Source organism: Ursus arctos, unplaced genomic scaffold, assembly GCF_023065955.2.
Source record: "Ursus arctos isolate Adak ecotype North America unplaced genomic scaffold, UrsArc2.0 scaffold_18, whole genome shotgun sequence".
In the NCBI taxonomy this organism is placed as follows: Eukaryota; Metazoa; Chordata; class Mammalia; order Carnivora; family Ursidae; genus Ursus; species Ursus arctos.
Window position 1 is genome coordinate 58,859,333 of NW_026622852.1, and position 20,884 is coordinate 58,880,216.

Genomic DNA, 20,884 nt, shown 5'->3' on the forward strand with positions numbered 1-20,884 from the left:
TCTGGGGGTCTCGGGCACAGTCTGGGTGGGGAGAGAGGCGGCGGCCCCAGGGGGAGCGGCCCACATGGGGTCTGAGAGCCCGCCCTCTTCGCTTCGCTAGGCCACCTCCCCATGGCTGAAAGGTCCTGTGTGGGCGCCTGCTGCCCACGGGACGTCCCTCCATGGCTCCCACTGCCCCCCAAGGAAGCCAGCCCCCCTCAGCATGCCACCCAAGGCCCCCGGGTCCAGCTGCGGCACGCAACCAAGCTGAGGATTGACAGAGGTGGAGAAGGCAGCCCGGGTCAGGCACATCCCACATGCACAGCAGGTGTTTGCTGATAGAAATCCCCATCAGCTTCCACCCCGACCCACCCACCCTTCGCACTCTGGCCCCGGGCCCACCGAGGTGCTGAGGGCTTCCTCCCCGCACAGCAGACCAGCCGGGGCTCCTTCCACCTGGAAGCCCGCCTGCTGACCTTCTGCCAACCTAGCGCTCCCTTTGGGCATCAGCTCCTCCGTGAGTCATGTGCTGGCCCCGCGGACGGCCTCTCGGCTGGTCAGGTGCCCCCGCTCTCCCCCCACGCAGTGCACCCTGGTATCACCCAGCCACAGTCGCCACACCGTCCTGCTGCTCGCCGGGTCCCCTGCTGGACCGGGAACTCGCCCAGAGCCCCCTGAGCCGTGGGCACCGCAGGGAGCCCAGAGCCCGGCACGGGCCCGCGGAGTCGGCAGTTCCGTTGGGCTGCGCCAGAGCTGCCCACGGCTCCTCCAGGCCGCCTGGCTGCCAGCACAGTCGCACATGGAGGGAGGGCTGCCTAGGGCAGCCGGGGTCAAGGAGCGGGCTCTGGAGTCTGCCTCCACCACAGGGGACACATCAAGGCGCCCGCCCCCAAGTGCTGCTGCTCTGGAGGGGGCCCCGCTGGAGGCAGAGAGCGGCCCACACCCGTGGGGCCTCGGGGCGCCAGCCCTCCTGGGGTGGTGGCAGCAGTGCCCCGACGCCGCGAGGCCGACAGAACAGCGTTGGCGGCACCGGGTTCTCCGCGTGGTGCTGCGCCTGGTCTCCCGAGGCAGGAAGAGCCGTGAGGGGAGCGCCGGGAATGGACCGAGTTACAGTCAATGCCGACGTGTGATGGGTAGAAACGTTACGCGTGACCTGCTTCGCATCTTCTCTACTGGGTGGTCTTCGAAGTCGGGGTGTACGGGACCCTTCAGACACAGTCAGCGCTGTCCCCATGGGGAGGGGAGCAGGACGGGGCAAAGACCCCCTCGCCTGCCAGGGGCGAGGACACAAACCAGATAAACCACACGGGCATGTTTTTGAAAAGAGAAGCCCCTGAGCCACGCCAGAAAGCACGGGAAGGGGATGTTCTGGCTCCACGACCTTGGGGCTGGATGTTTCAAGCGCTGAGGAACGGCCACCTCTCCCTCCACGGCCATCCTGGAGGGTGTGACTGCCCCCTGCTGGACACACGCCTCCCTGCGCCCAGACCTGGCCCCCAGCGGGCAGAGGCGGCATTTCTGCCAGAGACCACTCCTGGGGCTCCGCAGGTGCCCGAGCCCCCCGGGGGCAGGGCGTCAGAGGTATGCGCCTACAGCACACAGGTCCTGGGGTGTCACAGCCGCAGGAATCAGACCGCGTTGCAGAGTTGAAAGCCGCTGAGTAAAACATTCTGGAACTATGGGAAGGGACAGATGGTAACGAGACGTCGTGTCGCGGTCATCTTGCAATCTATCCCAATATGGAATCATGACGCGTGGACACCTGGAATTCATATCATGTCATATGCCAGTTACACCGCTAATCTTGTTCAGAACCCAAGAGAGCCGAGGAGCTGCCTGGAGACGCTGGAGCAGAAACGTCAGAAGTGGGGCCGACTCAGGGAAGCCAGTGAGGCTCTTGCCTTGAGCCCAGAGTAGTTGGAAACACCAGGAAACCCAGGAATCAAGATTTTTTAAATATATTTAACCTAATTTTTAAATCAAAGTTGATGCAAAAGTAGCCACACCAGGCAAAATATCAAGCCCGGCTGGGGGAGGAGAGGTCCTCCTCAGCCTCAGGGAAGTCACCGTGCGCTCACCCAGCCACCACGGTGTTTCTGGAAGAAGGGCCATGTTCATCTGTGTGGGCAGATCCCGCAGACGGGGCGGCCGAAACTACAGCACTTGATTTCCTCAGTTCCAGAGGCCAGAAGTCCCAGATCAGGGGCTGGTGAATTTGGTTTCTGGTGAAGCCTCGCTCACTGGCGTAGGGCTGCCGCCTCCCGGCCATGTCCGCGTGCGGCCCTTCCTCGCAGCAGGCTCGCGGAGACGGGGTCTGCTGTCTCTCTCTCTTAAGGACACCAGCCGCGTGGCGTCAGGGCCCCACCCATAACCTCATTTAAGCTTAAGTATCCCTAAAAGCCCCAATCTCCAAGCATAGTCATGCTGGGGGTTAGGGCTGCAACCCGGGAATGCAGGCCAGCAGCCGGACCCCAGGACCTGCCCGGCACCCAGCAGCCTTTGGCAAAGATGTGGGTGAAGCATGGGGCCCGTAACCCACCTGCTCCACCTGCCGGCACGACCCTCGGTATCCCCACAGCCCGGACGAGGACCCCTGCCTCTCTTCAGGAGCCAGGCCGTGGGGCCACGAGCACGGCCACCTCCCAGCCCACGGGATCTTCTGGATTCCCAGCCGGCAGCCGTCCTCTCCCCACGAGGGCTCTCTGCTCTGATCACGACCCTGACAGCGGCCTTTGAGTTACTGGACATTTGATTTCCGTGACCCCCACCCCGAGGGGCCTGTGGTCACCCAGGAGTCCACCCAGGACAGCACAGATCACGCAGACCCCCAGCCCGTGTCCACGCCCATCCCGGCCCTGCCCATGGGGCCAGCCCACCACAGAGACGGGAGAGCAGCCTTGGTTTCTCTGGGCGCCTCCCGCCAAACAGAACTGATTTCTTAGGAGATCTTGCAAGAGGTTCCAGCTGCCTCTTCTCACAAAAGTGGCCTGGCCCTGGGTGCGAGGGGCATTCAGCTGAGAGCTTGCTCTCTGGGAGGCACAGCCGGTCCTGGCTCTGATTCCCGGTGCTGACCACTGGCCCTTCGCTGCCTCCCTCTCTCCCTCTCAAGTGCTTTCCCAAAATGATTGAAAACAGACATTCAAACAAAAATCTCCACACCAAACTTCAGAGCAGCACTACTCACAACGGCCAAGATATGAAGACAGCCCAAACGTCCCTCCGCTGGCGGATGGATAAACGAGACGGCAGAGCATCACCCAGCCGTGGACGAGCCTCAAACATGACACCAGGGCAGAAGGGGGACACGAGGCCACGTGTTCTAGGACTCCTTGCACCTGAAGTGTGTCCAGAACAAGCCAACCCCTGGAGCAGGTAGATGCTGGTTCCCAGGAAGGGGAGGTGGGCGATGGGTTCCCGAGCCAGAGACAGAGCATCATGCAAAACACCGTGAATGTGTGAAATGTCATCGAATCGTGTCCTTTACGAAGAGTACTCTTATGTTTCGTGAATTTTGCTTCCATTTTTTTTTTAAGTGCTTTCACCCATGGAAGGTGTTCTGAGCTGCAGCCGGGACCCAGCTTTGAAGGCTGGGGCAGTTTACAGACCCAGAGAGCTCCCAATTTTCTGGTCTGCTCTGGATGTCACCATTCATTCCTAGTGCCCCAGAGCTGGTCCCTCTGTCCCCTGGACACCAAGGACAGACTGTGTTGCTTTGTTAAGAATTTTTGCATGAAGCTACATTCCAGGCTTGAAGAGGTCTTAGGGGCTCACGTGCAGCAGTGATAAAACGTGGCCCCGAAGTCTGTGACCCTCTTTCCTTGGAGTGGCGGGGTCTCTGTCCCTCTCCCCAGAGCAGGGCGGGTTGTAGCTGCTTCCTCACACAGAGGATGGGCAGGGGAGCCGCAAGACCCGGGCAGCCCTCGCCAGTTGCTCCTGGACCACCAGCTCCGGGGACGGTCCCTCTGGGGCAGCTCCCTCTCTGACCCTGGCCACGGCTGGGAGAGGCCCAAGCCCCAGGGAGAGGCTGAGCAGGTGGCTGCCATGCGATGATGGTGCAGCCTCGGGACGGCTCCTGTGCCAGCTCGCTCCCAGCAGGGCCCCAGGCATCCTGGTAAAACTACCTCCTCCCACAACAAAGGCTGGGGGGCACGCTTCCCAGAAGGAGACAGTCACGTCAGCTCTTTACTGACCAGCAGCTGTCCCATCGCTTTCCATGTGAACAACCCGAAATTGGTTCGTTGCCCATCTAAACACTCATGTCTTGCAAATGTCTGAGCTCACCCGTGTAAAGACCTGGTGAACAGCACTATCCTCAGGCAGTACAGAACTTGCTGGAAAAGCTCTATCGGTCAGAACTTTCCATTGTGAGGGGCAGAGGTGCAAGGCAAACCAGCTGACTCCAGGAAGGAAGCGGCCAGCAGGATAGCGGCGGCCTCAGCCGGGGTCCGGACACCAAGCAGAGGCTCTGGGGTGTTTCTGCCTCCCTCCCCCTTTCCCTCCATCTGCAAATGAACCTTCTCCACGGGGCCACAGGGTTCCAAGATGACACTGTCCCACATCAGCCACCGGGAAGGGGAAGCTCTCCCCTTCACACGTGCACACGCACACACACGCACTAACCACACTACCCACGTAGTGAGCCTGTGGGTCATATTTGCATTTCCTTATAAGCTGCATACATACTCATGCACACACACGTGTGCACAGATGCATACACAGTGCACACATGTGCTTGCACAAGCACACACCTGCACACACGCTGGCTTTTATGACCTGCCCACACTCATATCTCAGCCATCTACCCTCCTGTCCCTGCCGGGGCCCTGGGTCCCAGCCGGCCTGTGAGGTCGCACAAGCCCAGGCAGGGGGTCTAACTACCGGGTTCTCAGAACAGCCTGTAGGAGGAAGGATGACACACTTTTTTAAAAGACACTTAACAGAGGGAAGCATTTGCTCTGAAATAGACGGACTCCTGCTCCAGAGCATTTTTAACTGTGGCTCTGCAGTTGGGGGTGTGGAGTTTGGAGACGGCTTTCCTCGCCCTCCCCGTCCTCCTGCGGGAGGGCCACTGAGGGCCCGCACCCCTGCAATCCAGCTGCGAGGGCAGGGACACCCTGGCCCTGTTGGGAGCTGGGTCTCGCGCCCCTGCCGCGTCCCTGCACCAGCCAGGATCGGACGCCCACATTTATCGCACAGACATTTACGGAGTGACGTCTCCGCGGCAGACACGTGTCCGTCAGCCGAAACGCGTCTTCAGGTTGGAACATTTAAACCAATCAATTCTCCTGTTGCCGTAGGTCAATCACGATAGATGAGCAACCATGATTTTTGATGCCAGGAGGCTCTGCAGGGCGGTAGTTCAGGGGGGAGGGGAGCTCTTTCCTCAATAATAAACCTATTTTTACGCAAAACTATAAAACCTCCTATATTTCTTCCTGTCAAAATTCAGATCGCCAGTCTGCTTTTCCTGAGAGATTCACTAAAGTGGGGTCTCCAGCCGCAGCCCTCCTCATCGTGGGTCTGCGTGATTTCCCATCTTGGGGTCCCCGGGAGGCCCCACCACCTCCAGTTGAGAACGGCTGGTTTAGCGGGAATGCTTTTCTTAGGCCTTGGATTTTGGGGGGCCTGGTTAGAGGGACTGGTGTGCTCACCGTGGGGCAGGTCCTCGTAAAGCACTTGGCCGAGCGCATGCCCTTCAGGGAGGAGTCCCATGGACAGACAGTGGTTCACGGCAAGTTGGACAGGTGTCTCCCCGGCGTGTTCAGGCCCCCATTTTCCTCGTCTTGTCCGGCAGCACGGCAGAAGTCTCTCGGGTTCGCGTGTGTGGCTGAGCTTTGTCATTCTGGACACATTGTCGGCAGGCGCTTCCACTAAAGCAGGTTTGCATGAATTCGCCAAGAGAGAACTTAGAAGCTGGGGCGTTTCATCTTGAATAGAACCGCAAAGGAGCGCTCCTCTCAGAGAGATCCCTGGAAATGACATGCAGATCGCTTCCACAAGACAAGACCCCGGGGCCGGGCTGGCGCACGGAGCTCCCACCCCAGGGTGCTGCCCTGCCTGAGAGTTCTCGCTTCTGTGAGTCCTTCTAAAGTTCACCCGTCTGTGCAGCCCCCGAGCTGCCCGCCCGGCCTCCCGCGTCCGTCCTGGCAGAATTTCTCGCCTCCAGCTTCACGGGGTCCCAGAGGCCCCCAGAGCCAGGGGCCCACATCTGTCTGCAGACATCGGTGATCTTGTATCCCTTTTCTCCTGTGAAGTCTCAGCAAGGAAAAATCGTCAGTTTTCCCTCGAGGCTTTTATACAAATAAGTGTTAATACCAAGCACTGGAAAGGAAGAGAGGTGCCTGGATCTTTATGCTTTTTAAAAATAAAAATCTAGTAAACTATGTCCTTAGTTCAGTCTACTGGATGGATTTGTTTACAGTATTTGTACTTAATAAACTTAATAAGCTGCTGAAAGTAAATAACAGTCCACCTGGAATTATCAACGGGATGGGGTGGGGGTGCTGGGAGACCACATAGTCTGTACAGGAAATACAGCCCAGACAGAAGCTTCTGGAAAGATGGAAGGTACAAGGACAGGAAAAGATACATAAAATGCTAAGCAAAGGAAAGCTGGTATAGCTATAGTAACGTTAGAAAAATAAACTTTAAAACCAGAAGCGTTAGTAGAGATAAAGAGAAACACTTCACACTGACAAAACAATCCATTTATCAGGGATATGCAACAATTCTAAATTTTTATGTACCTAATAAAATAGCTTCAAAATACAGAAAGCAAAAACTTCCAAATAAACAAAGAAAAACAGACAAATCTGCAATCATAATGGGAGATTTTAACATATTCTTTCTCAGTAAGTAGGAGAATCAGACAGGTCAGTGTGGATACTGACCAACGTGGCGCACAAAATTGACGGACGCTTTATGACTTCTTATGACCACAGAACACGCATCCTTCTCGAATGCCCCAAAAATTAATCACAAAGTCTCAAACAAACGTGAAAGGACTGATACCGTGCAGAGTACATTCTCCGACTACAATGAGTGCAACAGATTGTATTTTCCAAAAGTGGTCGCAACGGTATTTCTTCTCCAGGGTTTTCCAGAACCTTGGCACTTCCCATGAAGAGAGGAACCTAATTCCCCGTCTTTGGACCTGGTGGGTTGTTGCGGCTGCCTCAAGGATGGGAATCCAGTGGAATTGATACTAGGGGACACCCGAGGCAGGGTTAAAAGGTGACCCCACTTCCAGCTGGCACTCTCTCAGAGAGATCTTCCTGTAAAACCAGCCTGATTCCCTGAGGAAGCTGAGGACACATGCAGGCGTCCTGTGAAGGCGTTCTTCCCGAGAACCCCCAGCGGCAGTCCATCAGTGGCTAGACATGGGACAGGACGGACCTTCAGATGATTCACCCCCAGCCTCTGAGTCCCACCCACTGAGATCCCCCCCCCCCCAAGCTCGGAGTCATGAGCAAAATCAATGCCATTTGCCGTGGTCATTTTAAACCACTGTTTTGGGGTATTTGTCAAAAGCAACATGTAACCAAAACAACAAAATTAAGCTAGAAACTTTTTTTTTTTTAATTTCAGGAATGCCCGTGCTTGGAAATTACTAGAAAATTACTAGAAAAATATTTTTAACTGAATGGTAATGAAAATTTAATATATCAAAACTTGAGGTGCAGAGGTGCCTGGGTGACTCAGTGGGTTAAGTGTCTGTCTTCGGCTCAGATCATGCTCCCAGAGTCCTGGGCTCGAGCCCCAAGCTGGGTTCCCTGCTCAGTGAGGAGCCTGCTTTTCCCTCTCCTGCTCCCCCTGCTTGTGTTCTCTCTCTCCCTCTCCCTCCCTCTTTCTCTCTCTTGCTCTCTTTCTCAAATAAATAGGCAAATCCTTAAAAAAAAAAAAAAAAAAGAAAAAAAAAACTTGAGATGCAGCTTAAGTCATGCCTACAAATTTGTAGCCCTAGGAAGTATGTAAAAATAAGTAAGAAATGCTAAAAATTGATGACTAAGCATTCATTAAAAAAAAAAAAAGACTTGAAAAAAAAGAGTTAACTAAGCCCAAAGAAAAATGGAAGGAATAATGGAAATAATAGTAGAAATGAATGGACTGGAAAAGCACTTCATAGAAAGTGTCAATAAAGTCACAAAACTTGGTTCTTCCAAAAAATGAATGTAATTGATAAATCCGGGGTGAGATCAATACTGAAAACAGAGGGAAGGCACCAGGCACAAGGTAACCAATACCAAAAATGGAAAGGGGCCATCACTTCAAATCTCATACATGTGCCAAAGACTGATAGTGATATCGCACCCAACTTTGGTTGGGTTTGGTAACTACATTAAATGGACAGATTCCAAGAAAAATGCAACTTACCAAAACTGATACAAATGTACGCTCTAGATATTCCTAAAATTCCTTTAAAAAGAAAAAAAATTTTAAATCCACAAGCCGTTTCAAAGGCAGACAAGGAAACACGAAGGTGGAGAATTGTTTCTACCTGATGCCCAGACATATGCCATATGTCAAAAGAAAGAATCTGGACATCTATCTTGAACCACGTGCAGAACTTAACTGGGAAAAGATCATAGGCCTAACGTCAAATTTTAAACTCCAGCTTCCTTAAGAAAACATAGGAGAAAATCTTCATGGCTTCGGCGAGGATTTCTCAGGTGTGCATCCAAAGCACACATCATAAAAGAAAAATATCACAAATTACACTTCATCAAAAGTGAAAAGTGTCAGCTCTTCTAAACACACTGTTAAGAAAGTGAAAAGAGAAGCTGTAGACGGGGAGAAAGTTTTTTGCAAAACGCATAGCTGATAAGAGACCTGAATTCAGGATATGAAAGAACTTCGAAGTAAGAATGAAAACAGGGGCGCCTGGGTGGCACAGCGGTTGAGCGTCTGCCTTCGGCTCAGGGCGTGATCCCGACGTTATGGGATCGAGCCCCACATCAGGCTCCTCCGCTATGAGCCTGCTTCTTCCTCTCCCACTCCCCCTGCTTGTGTTCCCTCTCTCGCTGGCTGTCTCTATCTCTGTCTAATAAATAAATAAAATCTTAAAAAAAAAAAAAAAAGAAAACAAAACAATTTGTTAACCTTAAAATTGGGGAAAAGATTCACTGAAGAAGACACATGCACGGCAAATAAGCACACAAAATGAGACTCGGCATCTTTCGTCATTAGGAGACACGGACTGAAACCATGAGATGCTTCTGCACGCCACTCAGAATTACTAAAACCCGCACACGCCCGCGGAGCACAGAGGAGGGTGTGGAGAGACTGGAACTCTCGTTCACTGCTGGTAGGAATGCAGCTACCGTAGCAAACAATTTGGCAACCTCGTGAAAATGCACCCTATGACTCAGTGATTTCACTCCTTGATATCCACTCAAGAGAAAGGGAGTTATGGGTCCATACCAAGTTCTGTACTTGGTACAGACCAATTATGGAAGCTGGCTTGTAAGAGCCTCAACTGAAAAACCCCAGTGTCCACCAGCCCGCGAATGACAAACCAATCATCGTACATTAACAATTTATTATCTGACACTTGAAAGGAACGAACCACCGGAAAATGCAGCATCTGGATGAGTTTCTAATGCATTATGCTGAGCGAAAGAAGCCATACTCAAATGGCTGCGTAATTGCCCCAAATTAGACTGTCCCTCAGCTGCTGAATGAGTAATTAAGATAGTAATTAAGTAACTGAGACGGTGTAGTTTGGCAATAGACTAGGGAGCCCAGAAACAAATCTTTGCATGAGTGAGTACTTGATTTATGACAAAGGTGCGCTTCCAGAGCACTGGGGAAGGAAGTATTTCTTCCGTTAGTGGCTCTGGGCAAAGAAATATTCATATTTTGGGGGGCGCCTGAGGGGTGCAGTGGGTTAAGCATCTGACTCTTGATTTGGGCTCATATCATGATCTCAGGGTCCTGGGATCAAGCCCTGCATCAGGCTCCACACTCAGCAGGGAGTCTGCTAGTCTCCCTCTCCTTCTGTCTCTCTCTCTCTCAAATAAAGAAATAAATTTTTTTAAAAAAGAAATATTCATATTTTTTAAATGTATATAATCCGTAGTTCACACAGTGTGCACAAAAATCAGTCCCACCTGCCCTGTAGCACTAAACATGAAAGGCAAAAAATATAAAGATTTTAAAGGATAATAGGGAAAAACAACTTTTGGCTTCGGTGCAGGCAAAGGAGGAGAGAGTCAATCATACAGGGAAATACTGAAAATTTCAACGACATTAAAACCAAGAGCTTTTATTCACAAAAAGATGCCCTCAGGAATGAAGAAGAAACCTAGAGAGTGAGATAAAAGTAGTTACAATGTGTGCCACCAAAAATAGTCATTTCCGGATTATTTAAAGAAACGTTATAAATTAATGAGAAAAAGATCATTAATACAACGAAAACATGGAGGAGAGACTTGAACGGGGACTTCACCCAAGAGCACTTCCAATGACCACGGACCTGCTTGAGACAGCGCTGGACATTTTGGGACACGCAGAAGGGAGCACTGCAGCTGCAGGAAGACCCCGCGTCTGCTGGGGGCACCGAAGACGGAGAGGCAGCAGTGACAGGTGTCAGCAAGGATGCAGGTCGGCTGGGACCTGTCCCACCAGCCGGAGTGTGAGTGGCGTGACCCCTTGAGAACACTGGTGGTGGCTGCTTGCAGTGAGGAAGACCTGCCATGCTTGCCCCCAAAGTGTGCGAGCATGCCTACTGGGGGCGTGTGCCAGAACATTCGTATTCGCCCGACGGGAAGAGTGGACCAACTGTGATGTTTATAAAGTAGAACTGGACAGAATTCAACAACTAATCCTTTAAAATGTGATTAAAAAGAGAGAAACGCATCACACGTAACTTCCAGCATCATACTTTTTTCTTGCGGACGGCAGCCTTGGATTTACATTTGGTCACAGCAGAAGATGACCGTGCGTGCGAGACGGGGACCTGTCAGAGGCTGAGCATCAGACATCACCACTCTAAGGCATAATGCTGTTTCCTACCGGACCTTCCTCCTGGCCACGCCCCCCATAGACCCCCGCAATCTACCCTGCCCCCCAGGACCCCCCATCCTCCTCAGCTTCTCCCTACACAGGTCACCCTGGGGAGAAGTCATCCAGCATCATACTTAGGGAGAAACCCTTCGGAGGTGGGCATTTCCTCCACAGTCATCTCAGGAAGCACAAGTCGGGGAACAGGGAAGGTGGGGAGGGAGGGGGAAATCTGGGGAGTGTGCTTCCCTGAGTAGGAAGGCTGCAGCCCACCGTCCTCCAGAGCTCTGACCTCGGAGGAGTCCTTATTTCCATAAGCAGTGCCCCTCGGCAGCTGACCGGCTTTCACACCCTGGTTTCTGCTCAGAGAAACCTGGGCCCCCAGAAGCCTCTCTGCAGCTCAAGCCATCTCGGGTCACACTGTGCTGCCTCCAACAGTAGAACTGCATTTAAAACTGTGTGGATTTCCTATGAATCCAGCTTCAGTCCTTCCCATTCAACAGAGGTCCCACCATCAATTCTTTTCCAGACTGGCCTCTCTGCAGCTTGTGCAGGGTGGGAAGTTTCCATGGGGCAACAACCCTAAATACTCTTAGAATCTCTCTTGTCCGCCGAAGAGGGTCTACTGGCCACCGCCCGCCATCTTCCCAAGGTCCTGGCAAAGGGCTTAAGCTCCCTGTTTAATGTGCTCTTTACGTGGTCATTTCTTACCTTTGTCGTCTTCTACCCGAAGGAGAGACGTGAGATGGGAACCGGTGCTATTCTCAGTCCTGCCGTCCGGGCTGCTCTCTGTCTTCACATTCTGTGTGCAAACCAGCCGCTCTCATTTTGGCTCAGGTCTCTGCCCGGCTCTCACACGGCTGGTCGGAGCTGCCTGACTTCTTCCTGGCCGGATCCACAAGTCCGCCAGGTTCACGTCTCATCTTCTGCGTTGCAGCAGACAGCGTTGGGCCGGCTGCTGAGTTCCGTGTAACCGTTTTTCCACCAGCTGAAGCCCTTCTACTGCCTTTCTGGAGTCCGCAAACAGCCTGCCATTTGGGGCGCCTGGGTGGCTCAGTCGGTGGAGTGTCTGCCTTCACCTCAGGTCATGATCCCGGGGTCCTGGGATCGAGCCCCACATCAGGCTCCCTGCTCAGTGGGACGCCTGCTTCTCCCTCTGCTGCTCCCCCTGCTTGTGCTCGTTCTCTGTTTCTCTCTCTCTCTCTCTGATAGTCTCCCTGCCTCTTTCCCACTCTCTGCCCACCGCCTGGTCCCAAAACTAACACCAGGTGCTTTACGCTCATGCACATCACTCCCACATTTGGATTCCAGTTTCTGTTTCAGCCGGGTTTTGCTGCATGACAAACAACCCCCATGTTATGGGCTCCGAGCTCTGCTGGTCAGCAACTTAGCTCAGCTGGGCTGTTCTTCTATTGATCTCAGCTGCTCTCTGCGGTCCATTGGTGGGTTGGCCGGTGGTCTCAGCTGTGATAGCTCCTTCCTGCTCTGGGGTCAGTAACGCTTCCTTCTGCCAGCCTGGGCTTCTTCCCACTGGGGTCTCAGGGCTCCCACATCAGCGTGATCAGCAAGCCCCATCGTGCGAGGGCATTCAAGCCCCTGCCCACACCACTTGTGCTGATACCCATCAGCCCAAGGAAGCCACGCGGCCAAACCCAGAACCAAGGGGTGGAAATAGACTCCACCTCCGGGTGGGAGGAGCAGCAAAGTCACCTTGAAAGGGGCAGGTACCTGGGGTGGAAGCAACCTCCTCCCTTGCTTGCAACATACCACCCCAGGGCGCTGGCTCAGGTGACAGTGTGGATGGGTATACCTCAGCGGGAACGGCGAGTGGCAGACAAGGAGCTGGTCCCGTCAGGGTCATTTTCAGTCCCGGGAGCCCACTGAGCATCTAATGCTTGACATACTACTCCCATTTCCCAAGTGGCTAACCCTTTATTACCCAGCATTCCTTCTGGGGATGGGCCTCTCCCCTCAAGGCGATTCACCCGCTAAGCACAACTGACTGGAGTAGACACCTGCCCCAAGGACAACCAACCCACAGAGTGGTCTGTGCCCCGTGACTGGGCTTCTGGGTTGGAAAGATGACCCGTGCCAGCCAGACTCCTTCCCTAGGAAGTGAACTGGACCACCAGGGACAGAGCTGCTGGCTGTGGGGGAGCCGGGGGCCAAGCGTCTGGGGTGCAGCAGAGGCTGGTGCCTGTGTTCAGCCATGCTGGACAGGTGTCCTCGAGGGAAGCTGCGCAAAGCGAGCCATGACCTGGGACACTGGCCCAGAGAGGCCACAGAGCTGCCTTGGGATAAAGCCCTATGCTCCTGCAGACCTCAGCCCTCTGTCCCTGCACAGCCAGCCCTTGCGCTCCGTTCAGGAGAGAGCCTTCTCCCTAAAGGAACAGACTCCCTGTCCTTGGAGCCCGTGGAACAACGTCATGCTACCTCATCCTCCTGAATGATGGCGGTGGTCTCCCGGCGGTCCGGGACCTCGCTCCCATCACCGGATGTACTTTCCAAGCAGCCAGACAGCTGGCCTTTCTAGGACACAGACATGAACCTGCCATTCTCCTTCCCAAAATATTCCTACATCCGTAAACCTCACCGAAAGTCTCACTCCAGACCACTGTGCTGGACGCCTCCCCTCCACCTTCCGTGTCCACTGCCCTCTCTCCCCATCTCTGGATTCCAGGCTCCCTGCTCTCTGGTTGGGATCAGCCAATGGGGGCCGGAGGGAGGAAGTGGGTTATTCACTGCCCTCCCCCATCCCTGCCCCAGTGTCACTGATTGGAGGTTTATTACCAACCATGATGTCACGTGGTTGTCTCAGTGACCGAAGGTGGTAGGAACTGTTGCCCCTTTGCACCTGTCGGCCACTGCCCGTGGCCCTGGTGCCACTGGGCCAGCTGGCTGGGGAGCCCGGGCCAGTCCCAGGGGCATTCTCGCATTGTGTCCCCACAGCCCAGCCCTGTCCTGGATGGCTTTCTCCCTACTTCCAGCTGACCCTTCCATTACAGAAAAGTTCGGGCCTCCAGGGAGCACAAAGAGATTGGAAATGGTCGCCCATCATTGATGCTTAAAACTCTTTTTAACGGATTTGCTACCTTTCAGATTTTCCACAAGAAGCCCATATTACTTTTATAAGTTGGGAATGCAATTCAAATGTTCTAGCAGAGTAGAGATTAAATCATTTCCCCCTGAGAAAGACGCCCGCTCTGGAGGATGGCCCTCCGGACCCATAAGACGGCACGCGGCCATGCCGTCCTGCTGGATTTCACTTTTGCAAATAGGAAAAGTCATCCGGGGAGAATTAGGGAGAACGGTGTGAGTCACCAGGCAGGTTGTGGGTGTCAGGTTGAATGTGGGGCTTGACGAAATCACCCCAGGACTCGTGTCCTGGGCCGTAACGGCTCTACCGCGTCGTGGGAACAGGAATGGGGGGCTTTCCCTGCTGCGTAAGCGGGGCCTGGTCTGCCGGGAGCGGCAGGGGAACACAGGCGCACAAGGAATTACCATCGACGTCGCGTTGTTTCACGGAGCCGGGGGGCAGGCTGGGCACGCGGGAGGCCGGCTGCACCATCCAGCTGGTCTGTCCACCTCGGGTGTCCTGGTGCGAGAAGGGACCTGCCCCGTGGACTGCCCATCTAGTGTGTGTGCAAAAGAAAGGAAGGACTCGGACAGCTATCCGGGAGGGTGGGTGGCTCTGTCCCTGCTTCTGACCGCCTGGGCCATTCTGTAAGACCACGGCAGGCGAAACTCACGCCTCACCTGGCTACCTTCCAAGTTAGAAATCAAACCCAGCCTGTCTCCCTGCCGCGGAAAGGGTGCTGGCTTCACTTGGGTGGGAACGGCCCCCTGCCCTGCTTTTCTGCCCAGGGCCTCAAGCAGCCCACAAGCTAAATGCACCGTAAGCCAGCCCCTTGCTCTCCCAGAGGTCACCAGGCACTCTGGAACATCGGAGGCCAATAGCAGTGCCTGCAGGTGGGCCAGCCTCTTGGGTTCTGGCTCAGAGGAGCCCCGGTCCCTTGGGGCCACTCCTAGTTGGCAGCCCCACACCTGGCGGGTCTCGACCTGTCTGAGCATTCAAACCACCGGGAAGCCCTGAGACCCACCCCGAGTTCTGATGTCAGTGACCTGTTACAGGCAAGGCTGGCAGGGGGCAGAGCTGACCCTGGGGGAGATTCTCAAACAGCTCTGCACACCAGGACCCTGGGGACAGCAGTGACGTCTGGGAACCATGGCCCCCCAAGCCTTAGTGCTTCTGTCCCTCTAAGGCAGCACTGGCCCCTCCGGGCAGGGGTCCCAGTGGGGTTGCTGGAGTCAGAGATCAAGGGAGGGAGGGGCTTTAGAACTTTCTAGACGTTTTCAGGCCTTCAGGCTCGGCCCCTTCCTCACTGTCCCTGTGACTCCGCTGCCCTGTGGGGCCGGCAACTTCTTCACGACCGGGGTGGGCTGAGGGGATGACGGGTTGTCTGTCCTTTAGCGGACTGAATGTCACTCTGCCAGCCCCAAAGAAGCCCCAGGAGGGAGGACCCCCGTGTCTTTCCCTGAGGGGTCTGTCCAGCATACTGTGGGGCGGGGGGATCCCCAGCCTAGGTTGCGGGGCTTGCGGGCTACCCCCCGGGGTCACTTTGAAAGGCAGCTGGGCAGTTTCTTATAAAGCTAAACATACAGTTACCACGTGATCAGTAATTCCACTCCAGGTGCGAAGCCAGAAGGTAAGGTCACATGGTCACCAGCGCGCACAGTGACCATAAGAGTCCCACGCGGGAAACGGCCTGCCTCTGGGCAGCCGGGCGGGTTAGAGAACTCGGGTATTTCTGTGCACCGGAAGACGCGCAGCACAGAAAGGAACCCACTTCTGACACACACAACGTGGGCGGGTCTCAGAAACATCACACCAAGGAAGAGGAGCCAGGCGTCAGAGAATAGCACTGTGCGATCCTATTTATAGAAGCTTCTAGAAGCTGCGGAATGACGGAAGCAGTTGGTGGCTGTTTAACTTATCAGAATGTGTCCAGCTGCTCTCCAGGGTGGCTGCAGCCGCTCCCGGTCCCAGCGGCGGCGCCTGGGGGCTGCAGCCGCTCCCGGTCCTTGCCGGCCGGTCATCACCCCCGTTCCCAAGTGTAGCTGAGCCAGGATGTTCACAGGGATCCTTTTAAAACCTGAACCTAATTGTAATCCCCCCTCATGAAAACCCTCCAAAATCCTTCTGGCCAAAGCTGGGAGAATTTGAACAACAACAGCAAAGATGATAGTAACAAAGTATGACACCTAAAATAATAGTGGTGAGTCCGTAGACACATAGAGGGAAAAGGGAAAGCCTGTCCTGTGCAGAATGACAACTGGGAAAGACAGATGACGGAGGTGGGAAAACCACCATCTGACAATCGTCACACTCTTTTTTTTTCCGGCAAGAATCATCAGTGATGCCAGGGCCAGTGGGCAAGGGTGACAAGAAACAGGATGCTTACGGTGCCCCAAAGTTCCCCGTCTCCTCCACCCCGATCCTGAGGATAAAAGGGAAAACGACCTTCACGCCGAGGAATCCTACCTGACACCGCCCCAGCCACGTGGTCGGCATTCGCACCAGGAACCGGACAGACACCCATGCCTGCTGGTGGGACGCGGGCGAGGATGCAAGCTCGCTTCTGTGATGCTTCTCGTCACAAGGAAAGGTCGGAGAGAAAAAACGGCCGAGAGCTTGCTCCAAAGAGCCCTTCAACACCGGCAAGCTCACGAAGACCAAGACCAGGAAGCGAGCAGACTCAAAGTGCGCTGGGGAGGCATGGAGTTACGATGACCTGTGTCCCCAGAGCACCTGGGCCACCATGTCGGCTTCCGTTTGCCCCCAAGGACACGGCTGGGACTGCCGGTGCCATGTGAGTGCGGTCCGCACCGTAGGTAAGGGTACCGTACCGGTATGAACGTCCTGATTCCCGTCACGGTGCTGCGCTTGCCCAGGAGACAGTCCTTGTGTTCAGGGAAGACACGCGGAATCATGCGAGCCTCTGTGTCTGCAGCTTACTCTCAACTCTCCACGCGCACAGTAGCAAGAGAGGATGAGACGGGGAGATGCAGGTGTGCCGCGAGGTTAATATGGGGGAAGTCTAGGGTAGGATATAAGGGACATATGTGTACTATTTTTGCAACTTCTCTGTGTATCTAAAATTATTTCAAAATAAAAGGTTTATTAAAATAAAACCTTCAAATGGCAACATATGGCTCTTACAAAACAATCAAGGCCTGCTTGATCCGGGCCCTGGCTATCCTTTCTGCCTCCAGCCTCCTGCCTCCAACCTCCAGCCTCCTGCCTCCAACCTCCAGCCTCCTGCCTCCAACCTCCTGCTTCCAGCCTTCTGCCTCCAGTCTCCCAACCTCCTGCCTCCAACCTCCTGCCTCTTCACGTCTCCTTACATGCAACTTGCCCCAGCCTCTTTTCTGTGTCCCAAAGCCACCAAACCCATTCCTCCTGCCTCAGTGCCTTTGCACTTGCTATTCCCCTCAGGAAAACGCTCCCCTCAGACATCGGAATTGCTCCATCCCAGGTATTGTTCTGGTCTCCGTTCTGATGTCACCCTCCCTGAGCAGCTCCGTCCCTCCCAACCTTGATTCCCCGACCTTGTTGCCCTGTTTTACTTCATAGCATTTCCCCCCTCAGCACGCAGGACGTGATCTGTCCTCAGACTGTATTTATGTATTCCTTGTCACCCCCGTCTCCTCCTTCATAGGCCACCCTTGAGTGCTCCTCTGCCTGTATTTCCCTCTGGTAACCCCCCCCCCACCCCGCCATTATCTGATAAGGGGTCAATCTCTCTGTTACCCTGTGCCTCCCCTTCCTACTTCCCAGTAGGGCCACCTTGTGTGAACTAGCCTTCCTTGTGCAGTGAGCAACCTACATACCTGTACATGGCCACCCCGCCCAATTCAGCAGCCCAGGAGGGGAGAGGAACACTAATCCTGCCGCTCTGCTGCTTGAAGCTCGTCTCTGGCCCCTCACTGCATTCCGATTCAAACCTGCACGTGCCTGGCTCTGAGCTCCCCCAGCCTTACCTCACTCCGTACTGGCCAATTCTCACCACACTGATGCCCCGTCCACTGTGGCTCCTGGGGCCCAGGGCTGGACTCCAACTTTCTCCGCATTCACTAAGCGAATGCTTCCTGAGTCCCTTTTCCCCTTCCGTTAGTATCTGCCGGGTCCCTACTCCTCTCAAGAGTCTCTGCCTGGCTGAGAACGCCCTGCACACTCACGGCCTCCCCGGGGTGGGGAGTCAGAATCACGCACAGGCCAGTGCCTGTCGTTGCTTGCTGGGAAGGAGGGTGCCAGGCTGCGGGAAGCCTTCGCCCGGGACGAACCACAGAACCGAGGTGACACGGGGGCCAGACACCTCCCCTCCTCAGGGAGCGCCTGGCACCGCCTCAGGCCTCCGCACCTGCCCCACTCCCCAGCGCTTTGTGCCGCAGGCCAGGGAAGCGTGGAGATCTTGCCCAGCCCTTTCTGAGGCCCCGGCCCCTGGGCAAGTGCAGGGTGGATGCGGAGCCCAGGGGCAGCCTGGGGGCTGTACTTACTGGTTCGTTTGTTCCACAGCTTTATTGTGACCTAATGCAAACACCCACCCGTCACCTGCTGGGCGCGTGCAGCTCCGGACTTCTAGCATGTTCACACACGTGCGTGCACCGCCGCCGTCGTTCCAGAACAGTTCCACCCCACGCCCACGGGCCAGCAGCCTGGGTCCCCCACCCCCACCCCAGCCCCTGGCAACAACTACTCTACACGCGGGTCCTAAGACGTCCCTGAGGACGACGGGCTGCTCCCTTGAACGAGCGCCCGCCTCTGCCACGCTCACCCTGGGGACCCCCGGGTGGAGGTGGAGACCGTCCCCTCGTCCCCTCGGGGGTCCACGTTCCCCCTTCCCACTGGCCCCGCGCAGAGCCACAGATTTTCATTCCAGATCCCTGCTGAGGACAAAGGGGGAGTCAACACCTGCTGGGTGTGTCCTTCCAAGACTCCTGACTGCTGTCCGTCAGCCCAGCCTTGGAAGTCGCGTTGGGGGAGAGCGTGAGGCGTTGGGCCGCGTGAGCTTGCTTCAGCCTGGCCCCCGGGGACACGCGGATCCTGCCTCAGGAGCTCTGAAGCAAGACGGCAGATGTCCACGGCCAGAGCTAGGACAGGACAAATCATGCCTAGGGAGTTACCGATCAGACCGAGGTCAACGCTGCCACCTGGGCCAGCCGGGAAGGCCTGGGCGGGCACCGCAGGCTCGGGTGGGATCGGCAGAGAGCTCCTATCTGCTGGTAACCCTGCTCCTCAGCGTCGGGGACTCGGGCCCTGCGTAAGAGAGCTCTGCACGTAAGAGCATTCGCCCCTTTAGATGTCAGATCTCCTTGACCTTTTCTTCTTTTACTGCTTTTAAAGGAAATCCAACCGTGTCGCACCTCCGTAAACATGCGCTTATTAAACGTAAGTCAGGTTGCTGGGGACGGCGACCGTGGTTATGTGCACGGGCTTGACTGAGCTAAGATCCTCCCTTGAGAGGGGAGGGGGCTTCCAGATGGTCTGCAAAGCCCTTCCCAGTACTCGAGACTCCCCTTCATACACCAGCAAGCCCCATACCTCAACTCGGTGGACATGAAAACACTCCTGGCTGCTGCCCCCGCCCCCCTCCTTCCAGACTTCCCCCAGCCTCGGAGTGCAGGTGTCGGCAGGGCGGGGGGCACACGCGAGTCAGAGCCCCATTCGTTCTTAAAAAGCCAGCAAGGAAGAGCAAACCACCCAAGGGGGTAGAAGAAAGGACATGATAAATAGATGGAAAGCAGGAGAGAAACAGGGAACACCTAGAGACCCAATCCAGAAGGTGCACAGGAGGCCCCACAGAGCCCACTCATGCAAAGTCAGAGCAAGATTGAGACGGGAATTCCGAAGGCTACAGGCTGCGTGTGGGGCAGTGAGCTGGGACGTCCTGGGCCATGGTCTGGGGACCCACACTTCCAAGGGCTTCCCTCCAGGGGCCCTGCAGGTGCAAGATGTGGGAGGACCCCTGCGTCCCTGCAGTGAGGAGGGGACAGCAATCCCGTGAAGCACCCGAGCCTTCTCCAGCCCTCCCTTCTGCGGCAGTCGGTCTGGTGGAGAGCCGGCTGCCCTGCCGAGTCCACACGGTCCGGGCGCTGCTGGCCGCCCCCTCAGCGTGCAGCTCCGCGTGGCCCTGGCCGGTGGGCTTCCCGCAAGCTGGCAGCTGGGGCCAGGGGCTCCGTCACACTCCAGCCCATCCCTCAGCCACCCCTTGGGGCTGCCGTGTTCTCCACTGGGGGCACTGAAGTTCTGATGATCCCTCTTTCCAGGCCAGTGGCTGCCGTTTCCTATACTGGATAACTCGCGAGTTGCAGGATGGTAATGTTCTAAAGCTACCGTTCCTTTTACACTGGGTAGTTGAACACTTCGGTAAAGAAAGCCTCCCCCACGTACCGCAGCTACGCTCCAGCCCAGTTCACATGGGAAAGGCAAGAAAAACGCGGACCCTTCCTCCTCGCTCGCCTGTCTTCCAGATAAGGACCTGATTCCTGTTATCCTCCAAAGGCGACCAATTGGCTTCTTAAAAAGTGTTATTGTGAATTCATGGGTTTAAACCTACTTAGGTGCTTTGGTCCCTTGCGATGGTCTTTACCGAAGCTCGGGTCGTCCCATCTCTGGCCCGTGGGGGCCTCCTCAAGCTGGACTCACTAACTTTACTTTTGTGAGTGACCAGCAAGAGAGCGTCCGCAGCCCCCCTCCGGTGGAGGAAGCAGCCAGAAGCTACTGTCAGGGCGGAGACTGCCATCGATGGACTAAGTTTCTACATTTTTCTCAGGACAGGATGGGAGTCCTGGTCACAGCAGGACCCGTCGAATGGAGCTCCGTGTGCCGTCAGCCTGCCCTTAA